The following is a 9,150-nucleotide window of genomic DNA, read 5'->3' as shown; positions in this document are numbered from 1 at the left end:
TGGCTGGTGAAGGTTGAGATTTTATGATCCAATATATATTTTCATCATAATGTGGTTGCTTGTAAATGACTATTAAAGGCAGTATTGGCCACACTGTAAAATGACCAAAATGTTGCCTATGTATCATGGCATCAAAGAAGCCATGATATAAGCAGTATAAGTTCTTGTATTTTTGTGTACATGCTCAAATACACACATTGTAAACTAAACCTAAGACAAAAAAATGTTGTTGTAAACTGAAATTAAAACATATATAAACTAAGCTTTGTGGAAAAAAAACAAAAACTGAACTGAAAGCATCTTGTCTGCTTGTAAAATTAACTAAAGTAAAATAAAAATGTATGTGGAATGTTTTTAATTTTCATCTTTTGGTTTATGTGCAAGGTCAAAAAGAGGATGAATTTTGGGCAGGGAATTTTGAAGAAAAATTCAAAGCTATAATAACCCTGACACAATGTGACCTCTTCAAAACAGTGGAGCACTATCTGTTCATGATCTGCAGACACACACTTCCACAGAGCAAAAGCCTTGTTTGTTGCCCCCAGACTCCCACTGACCTGTGTGTGGTTCCCATTAGGTTCAAATGGGAAAATGTGCTACTGTCTAACTCTGACTACCTGTGATAACATGTAGTTTACGTTTCCTCTGTGAAAAGCAGATACAGTACGGGTTAAAGGGGATGTGAGAGGAACATTACATGAATGACGCTCCATAGACTACGACAGAGTGTTAGCGCCCTCTGCTGGACAAAGAGGTGCAAGTGCAACATGTACCTTCAAATTGGCACTTTAGTGCAAAAAGGCGTACAGTTAGTAACTTCTGTATTAATGACTACAATTAAATAGGTGATAAAAAATGTTGTGAGCCTGATTTCCAGGTTTGTAAATCAGGGTTCCTGCTCATTTTTCATTTTAAAATGGTACACAATAACCTTTGCTTCACACTTTTCCAGGCCTGGAAATTAAGTGCACTTTCCAGACTTTTCCAGACTTCCCAGACCTGTGCAGGAACCCTGCTTTCTGTCTGTGTGTTTGCATACCGTAGTTCTTGCATCTCCAAAAAGTCAGCTTTTTGTGTGTGTTTGTATGTGGAAGTAAACCTACAACAGAAAAAAAGCAACAGACACAAGGGATGCTTTGCATCATTATGTACAGCGGTTTTATTTGTGATTTCCCCAAAACATTATCAGTATTTTACTACATACAATGCATGTAATCAATGTACAATGGATCAACTTCAAAGAGAAGAAGAGCAAAAAGAAACAGCAACACAAAAACAGGCGGTGATTTGACCACAAAGAGAGACATTGGTTAAGGTATGTAAATAATAACACTATTCATTTTCATATAGGGCTATTGATGGCGCCATCAATAACAGCAATGCCATGGCATCCGTATGTTGAAAAGACAAGTTTCCGATAGAAGCATTGAGGTTTTGGTGAGTTTTACTGCATGGTGGTGTGCATGTGTAAAAGTATTTATCTTGGGACTCGGTTGAGATCAACTACAATCTGAAAAACTTGTATTTTTTATATGTATTTCTACATTTCCCTAACATTGAGAATGGTTCTTTGCTATGGGAGGTCACAGTCCGCTAGAGTGAAACCTGTCAGGTTTCAAAAAATCTAAATTGGTGTCGAGTGAAAGCCTCATATCTACAAAATGTCAACTTTTCAGGAATTAAAGAAGGGTTTCATAAACCCAAGGGTGTCAAAAGGTTTCCACCTGACAACAGCAATCCCACTGAGCAATTTTATATCTAGGCTAAAATGAGACCACAACGGGTTAAAAGTGAAAGTTCAGCAGAAGTCTGTCTTAGACTGCGTCTTCTGGGGTACATGACAAAAACAAAGCAATATGTTGTACATATAGACTTCTCTGGTGCATGGTTTTTGATATTTACAGCTGTTTATGCATTGCTTAAATATGTAACAATGTATTTACTTGGTCTAAAACTGGGCTATACACAGCCAAAGAGATCATGGGCTGTATGAGAGCTAAAGCAGAGATGCCACGTTGAAATGATGCCTAGTGCTCAGTGGGATATGAAGGAACGGGTCCAAGAAAGAAAAAAAAAAAACAGTGGACACGGTGGCACAGGGCTTGGCAGCTGGATCAGCAATGTTAAAGGGACTTAGACCAACTTCACATCGACTGATTTGAAGTTTTCAGCGTCGCTGCAGCAGATTCACAGTGACAGCACAAGCCAAATGCATCCGTTTAATTTAACCAAGCAGACAGATTCGGGACCAATTCTTATTTAAAAGCAGAAACACCTAAGAAACGCTGAGGTGGTAAATCCTAGCCGGACGTGCGCCTCCCAAAAGCAAGCTGCTCTTGACTCCTAAAGACCGATACGACAAATTCGCTAAGTTCACCTACCAAAATGGAGGGTGGAGATGGAGACGAGAGAGAAAACTAGCTACTGAAACTCACTGAAACTGTCTTAACATCGGCAATAAAAAGATAGATAGTCCTGTGTTCTGGTTTAAAACCCCTGATATTCTCCCAAAATAAGGCTGCGGGTTCTAGGCACACCAAGGTACAACTGAGCTGAGCAATATGTGCATTTATGTGTTTTTTTTTATTTTTTGCGTTTTTTTTTGTTTTTTTTTAAAGACATGAAACTTTCTGTTATGTATAGCTACTGTCTAGTTTGTTTTTAAATTCATTCCTGACCACCCGGCTGGCCCCCGGGTCTTGCTATAGTGATCAGAGGAAAAAACCGACGACGACATCAAACGTTTTGCAGAGCATTTTAGAGACAAAAAACACGACAAGTGCATCATTGGCAAAAAACTGCTGGTGAGGGAGAGAGAGAGAGAAGTGCACACGTGACGATGTGTGCGTTGTGTGTGTGTGTGTGTCTGTGTGAGTGAGTGTCTTTTTTTTTTTCTTCAGTCGGTCGGTCAGTATGAGTGTGTGTGTGGCGCGTGCGTGTGTTGAGGTGGTGAGTTGTCCGATGGCAGCCGCCCGTCTCTCTCTGATCCGGTCGGACAGAAGAAGAGTTTTTATCTGTCTGCTCTCCTTCTCTACACTACCACTAACTCCTTCAGTACAAAACACACGAGTTCTACTGAAAAATGCCATGTGTTCACAATACAAACAAAAATCCTAAAGTTCATCGTTCTGTCTGTTGGTTGTAGTGTAATCATTTCAGCAACAAATAACCTACTGTTCTTTTAAAATGGCTTGTAATTTGTTTTTTTTATAAGAGGGCGTCACTTTTTTCTTTCTTCTACTTTTCTAATTAAATTACATTTTTCATTTCATTCTTTTTCCTAAAGGCCATGGCACATGGACAAGATGCTGAGGCAATAAACCACTGGACCATTTTCCATCTGTTTTGACTGACAGCTGCTTTAAATCACACTGTTACTCTCCTTGATAACTCCTTTCGTCCACTGCCTCGAACAGTTGTCCACAGGTCACTGCCTTCAGGTCAGTTAAATATCAAATAATTTAAACAACTGATGGAATTTAATAGTCATAAACTTCATCAACCACAAACAAATCCATATATCTAACATAGGCTATCCTTAACTTTCAATAAATCTGCGAATCCGAATCTCAAGACATCTACAGATCGATCCTGCACAAAACTATCAATCAACAGCAGACTACGACAACGCATGCACCTTAAGAGGAGCTTATCTTCCAGAAGTTGCTAGCTGTAATGTGATTCCTATCGTATGCTTTGTCGATTTAGTACCATAGTGTGACTGATATAGGCTTGGTGTGTCATTCACAGCACGGTTTGTCGGCCTGGTTTCTGAAAACAAGAGCGAGAGCAGCAGTGGTAGGTTTAATATAACCAGAGTTATGGAGTTATTACAAGGCAGAGTGCTGTGGGTGGACAGGAGCAGGTGTACGTGACTTGGCCCGGCTGCTGAGCAGAACAAAATAAACATCTGTATCTAAAACGTCTAAAATAGGATCCCAACGTTCCAACCCTTTTACGGACAATTGACGAAAGCGACGGCTAGAGACGAAACAGACAGGAAAACCTACGGCGCAGGGTGCAAAGCGGCGTTTAAAGAGTGTTACGTACGCACAGGCCACAGCCGGTGAACAAAGCCAGAAATGGCCGCTAGCTTATACATTATGAAGGTGGAGACCAGCTGTCAAACTCTACTGACTCGCACAGTACAGTTACCGCTCCCACTAATCAACGCAGAGACCTTCATTCCTGATCTTTGGACACTCGGCTCTACAAAAAGGGACCAAGAAAGAAGAGTGGACCGTACGGGTCTTCCGGCTAAATCGGGTGGCGTTTTACTACGACCGCAGCTGTAGGTTTAGTAGCATCAGAGTGTTTTGAAGGCGTCGCTGAACACAAAGAGGAGGGGCTTCAGTCACGCCCCCCCCACCCACCCGTCCTGTTTCTCAGAGTCCAAATTCTCTCCACCGTTTTACTCTGAAGTGTGCACTGGACAAGCTCTGTTCACACTGCAGGCCTTCATGCTCAGTTCTGAATTGCTGCTCATATCTGATGTTTTTTGGATGGCTGCTCGTGTGTATTGTAGGATGCAACTCATATCCCATACAATATGGGACAAACGCGCCAAATTCTTGTCTTGTAACAATAACAAAAGACATCTATTTTGAACACATTTCTGTTATGGTATGTGGCTTCCAGTTTTGACTGAACCCAAATAACAATCAAGTCGCTATTTGGCTTCCCTTCCATTGTTGTGTCTCGTCGTCCTCCGTGCTAACGCTGGCTCAGCCAAGCCGCCGTGGTGCCAAAATTATGACAATTGCCTCTGGTGAATGACAGAGGATTTACTTGTTGTCATGGCAGCACTGATGATCGCATGTAGGTCACATGCCTCGGGATCTGATTTTGTAGCACATACCCATGAGGTCCGGATCAGAATTGAAAACGTGTCTCCATGTAGCTGTTTGCTGTTTGCACACTGATTAAAAAAAAACATCTAATCTGTGTCGCATGTGAGGCAAAAATCAGAACTGGGACACTTTCGGCTGCAGTGTGAACGGAGCCTTAGAGCCACTTCAGTGGTAAGGTGACGCTAAAGTGGGCCCTGCTTTACTGACTGAAGCTCCTCTTGATTTGTAGGCTTATGTTGAGATTTGTTGAGGTAAAAAAATCTTCCAGCATTTGAAGAGAGAGAGAGAGATAAACAGGAATATATATACACAAAAAAAAAAAAAAATCTAAATTAGTGTTAAAATAAAAACTGATGCTTTATAATAAACACAATCATGCTGAGACAAAAAAAATATATATATGTGCGGAAGGGAGAGGTAGTATGTTTTGGTTAAACGCAGCGCCGAAGCTTAGCGACACGTCCTCTGTCTGTACAATACAGGAGAAATAAAGTGAGAGAGAGAGAGAGAGAGAGAGAAAGAGGAAGAGAAGCAAAGAGGGAAATATAGAACCAGAAGAGTAGCGACAAGAGAGAAAATAAAGAGCGAGAGAGAAACGGAGACAAAGCAATCGAAGGAGAAAGAGAGAGAGAGGGAGAGAGAGAGAGAGGGAGGGAGAGAGAGGGAGGGAGAGAGAGAGAGAGGAGAGAGAGAGTCAGAGTGACGGTTTACATGTAGAAACATTGGGATCCACCCATATACTGACTGGTCTACTGGCAACAGGATCCTATCAGAACAATCTTCAACACAACATGAACTGGCAACTAGTTTTACTGTATGATCAAAGTAAAAAAAAAAAACCACAACACTGCAGAGGTTGCTGAGGAGAGAGCTATGCTGTGTGTGTGTGTGTGTGTGTGTGTGTGTGTGATCGTGTGTGGTTCTTATGTTTGGTTCCATTGTATGCTATTGTGAATAGTCCAACTGTAAATCACTGAGGTATCTGTTTCCAGCTGAGAGAGGTTTCTGTAAGTAAGGCTACTGAGGTGGAGCTGCTGACCTGGTTTGAAGGGAGGGGGGTCGGGGGGGGAGAGAGACGACGGCCATCTTTTGGGTTCTGATGCGAGACGGGCGTCAGAAGGCCAGCATCACCTTGCAGGTATCTCCATCTGTTCTCTTTAACCGTTAAGAGTGGATTTTGAGAGCAAATCAACTTGTCGACAACAGAGAAGAGCCAAAATGGCCGACGTTTGACTCTCAGGACCCTTTAAAAGCGATCGCCGTCTCTCGCCCCGTCACCCCGTCCTGCATTCCTTTTTAAAATGTTTTTTTGATGTAGATGTTGACGTTATATGAAAAAAAGTCCACTTTTGTTATGTCTTTCAACATGAGACCTATTCTGTACAAACACAGTGACTTTTTTTTTTTTTTTCCTAAATCTGGATTTTTAAGAGCTGCGATGCGAGACACAGAGTAGTGAAAAAGATAATGTCACACTTTGGGTTTTGGGAGGAGACATCTCGTCAGTCACTACACGCTCTGCCTGTGGTGCTTCTCATTTTAAAAATACTTTCTCTCTTAATATCTTCTATACAGATTCTACAGTCTCTTGTGGGTTCGATCCGAGGGTTTTTCGAAGTCAATGGACAAGAAGCCGTTTCTGAATCGCAAAGCAACTGTCTTTTTCACAGTCTGAAGTGACACGTCCAATTCCACAGCAGCCGCTCAACAAACTCCAGATCCCATCAGCCCTTGGTGCGCCACAGTCTTCCCGAAGCGGAGCCTGATTGGCTGCACGGTTAAAGCTATGAAGAGTATATCCTGCTTTAATTGGCTATTGCAGAAGAAGAGGCTGTAAGCTGGTTGGTTGGTGAATGAAGAGGCACGCCCACGCCGTCGCTGCAACAGTTTGCCATTGGCCAAATTTCTGTGTCAGTCAGTTGAGGCAGTGTTAGTTCGATAAGGAGCATGAACACTTGATTGTGTTTGACGTCCTACTTCTGGCAAAGCGGGCGTAGCTTTTGTACAGAGCTGGGGACCGCCTTTCCATCGAGAGTGAAGATATTTCACTTCACCGTGTTCCCTTCCCTTCAGGTTTCAGCTCCCAGTGTAAGATGGCTGCATTGACAAGTCTTTTCTATTCCATTAGAAACAGAACAAGGGGAGAGCGAGTGCCGCTCTCCCCTATCCATCCAAAAGAACCAAAAAAACAAAACAAAACACATCATTAAACCAGGGCCGTTCCATATGCCATCACAGTTGAAATCAACATACTAAGGAGGGCTCCCTTGCGTGTGAGGGAGGGGACACGGTAAGAAGGGAAGGGGACATTGTTCACTTGCACTGGAAAAGGCTCCAGGAGTCCGCTTTGCTCGTCTCCTTGGGTTATAACAGCGTCCCAGCACGGCAAGCCAAGCGCTAGCTAGCCAGCAAACTCTGACACACATTAAAAACAACGACAATCTTGAATCAAATAGAGAAGAACAGATTTGCACCAAAATTAAAATGAAAAATATGGATATATAATCATCGAAAGCTTATCATTTGACCTCAGAGAGAGAGAGAGAGAGAGAAGAGAGAAGAGAGAGAGGTACATCCATAAACTTGGAATGGACAGAGAGGACACTTCCCGGTGGGTCACGGTGATATAAACTGTTCTGTACCTTCAAAATGGCTGCCAGTGGACTGAGGACGCTGACACGGATGTGGGCGTTGCTACGAGACTCAGCCAGTCGGAATGCTCAACAGCCGCCACTGGGAATGTTCAGTGAAATGAAGCTTTTGCACTGGTAACACATCAGCTCTCTGAGTCCTACGTGTTGTACCAACGCTCATTTCAGTGGCAGCATCATCCAAACTAGGGTTAGACCAATATTGACCTGTTAATAATGATTGGATATTGGCCAGTTAGTGTCATTCAACATTAATATGATAGAGGCTCCCCACCAATCTAGTTCTGGGGGTGTCAGTATGTAAAGGGAAACTTGTGTCACCCTGCTTTCATTTCATTAGTATGGCTTTCAACGGAGAGTTTTAGTGCGCCATGGTCTGAATGCTGTTCAGGGGCTTTTCCACTGAAATTCTGTGATACCTGTCATTTTTCTGGCATCAAAATGGTCAATTTTAAAATGATTGAATATTATCCATGGGCAGCTTCAATCCAAAACATATCAGCATCAGCATCGGCCTTCTAAAAGCCATATTGGTCGAACCCTATTCCAAACTATGGCAGTCTTCTTCAAACAAACGACCACTCAGCAATGACTTGAGTAGGATTGCCGATTCTGTCCATGCCAGTTGCGAGTACAACATTAGAAAAGAGTTCATCTTCTATTTGCATAAAGTACTGTATCTCCAGAGCATCTTGCCATCAACAATTGAATTCTCTTAGTATTTTGCCTACTTTTATCCTTAACTATGTACAGACTTAGCAAGTGGTATTTACAAGTTTGTCCACAAGGGGGCGATCCAGGCCTGCAGAAGGGGACAGGAGATGAGCATGCAATGTGTTGACAGGAAGTGATATGATATGTAATGATGTTGAAACTAACATCCTAAACCTCGCTTATCTACACCTGGCTGGTGTCAAAATGATACAAATATGACAGAAAAAGGTTATGAGGCTTGAGTTTTATATTCAATATATACAAAAACTCTCCATGTGTTATGATTGTGCCCTGTCGTTTAGAGCATTTGAAGGATTTCATTCCAAAACACTATAGGCTATGCATCGCTTTACCATCCATAGAATATCCACTTTGCCCAGAAAAAAAGTTAAGGCTGATGTTAATGTATCAAAATTTCAAAAACACAGATGACTCTGCCTTCAAAAATGTAGCCATTTCATGGGCACACGTCAGCTTCAAGACTATTCTATAATGAATTTTATGATTATGCAAACAATCATTTTATAAGAGGAGTTTTTAAAGTTGGATAGATAAGCTTGGGAATGAAACTCTTGTAGTAACCATTAAAACACGTTTCGGTTTTAGCTTAGTTGTACTGTTATTTAGCATGATTAGAATCACAGTGATGCCAAGAGCTTCAAAAACAATCTCCGTCTTATGATTGTAAGCTTACGCCACACACACCATAAACACCAAGTACACAACATCATCAGACAAACTTTTCCCTGAGGCAGCAGCAGACAGTTGGTTTCCGTCCAACTATCTAGCTCTAACTAACTGTCTTAGCAGCAATCTAACCAGCCAAACAAATATCTTGGATATTAATTATCCATGAAATAGGACTGTGTGTGTGTGTGTGTGTGTCTGTCTACAAACTTCACAGGTCCATTAATGACAAAATCCAACACAGAAGT

The sequence above is a fragment of the Centroberyx affinis genome, unplaced genomic scaffold, assembly GCF_046629955.1.
Source record: "Centroberyx affinis isolate AG114_WGS23_722 - 3 ecotype Tasmania unplaced genomic scaffold, CSIRO-AGI_Caff_v1 ptg001079l_1, whole genome shotgun sequence".
NCBI classification, from domain to species: Eukaryota; Metazoa; Chordata; class Actinopteri; order Beryciformes; family Berycidae; genus Centroberyx; species Centroberyx affinis.
Note: the sequence above shows the minus strand (reverse complement) of the source record.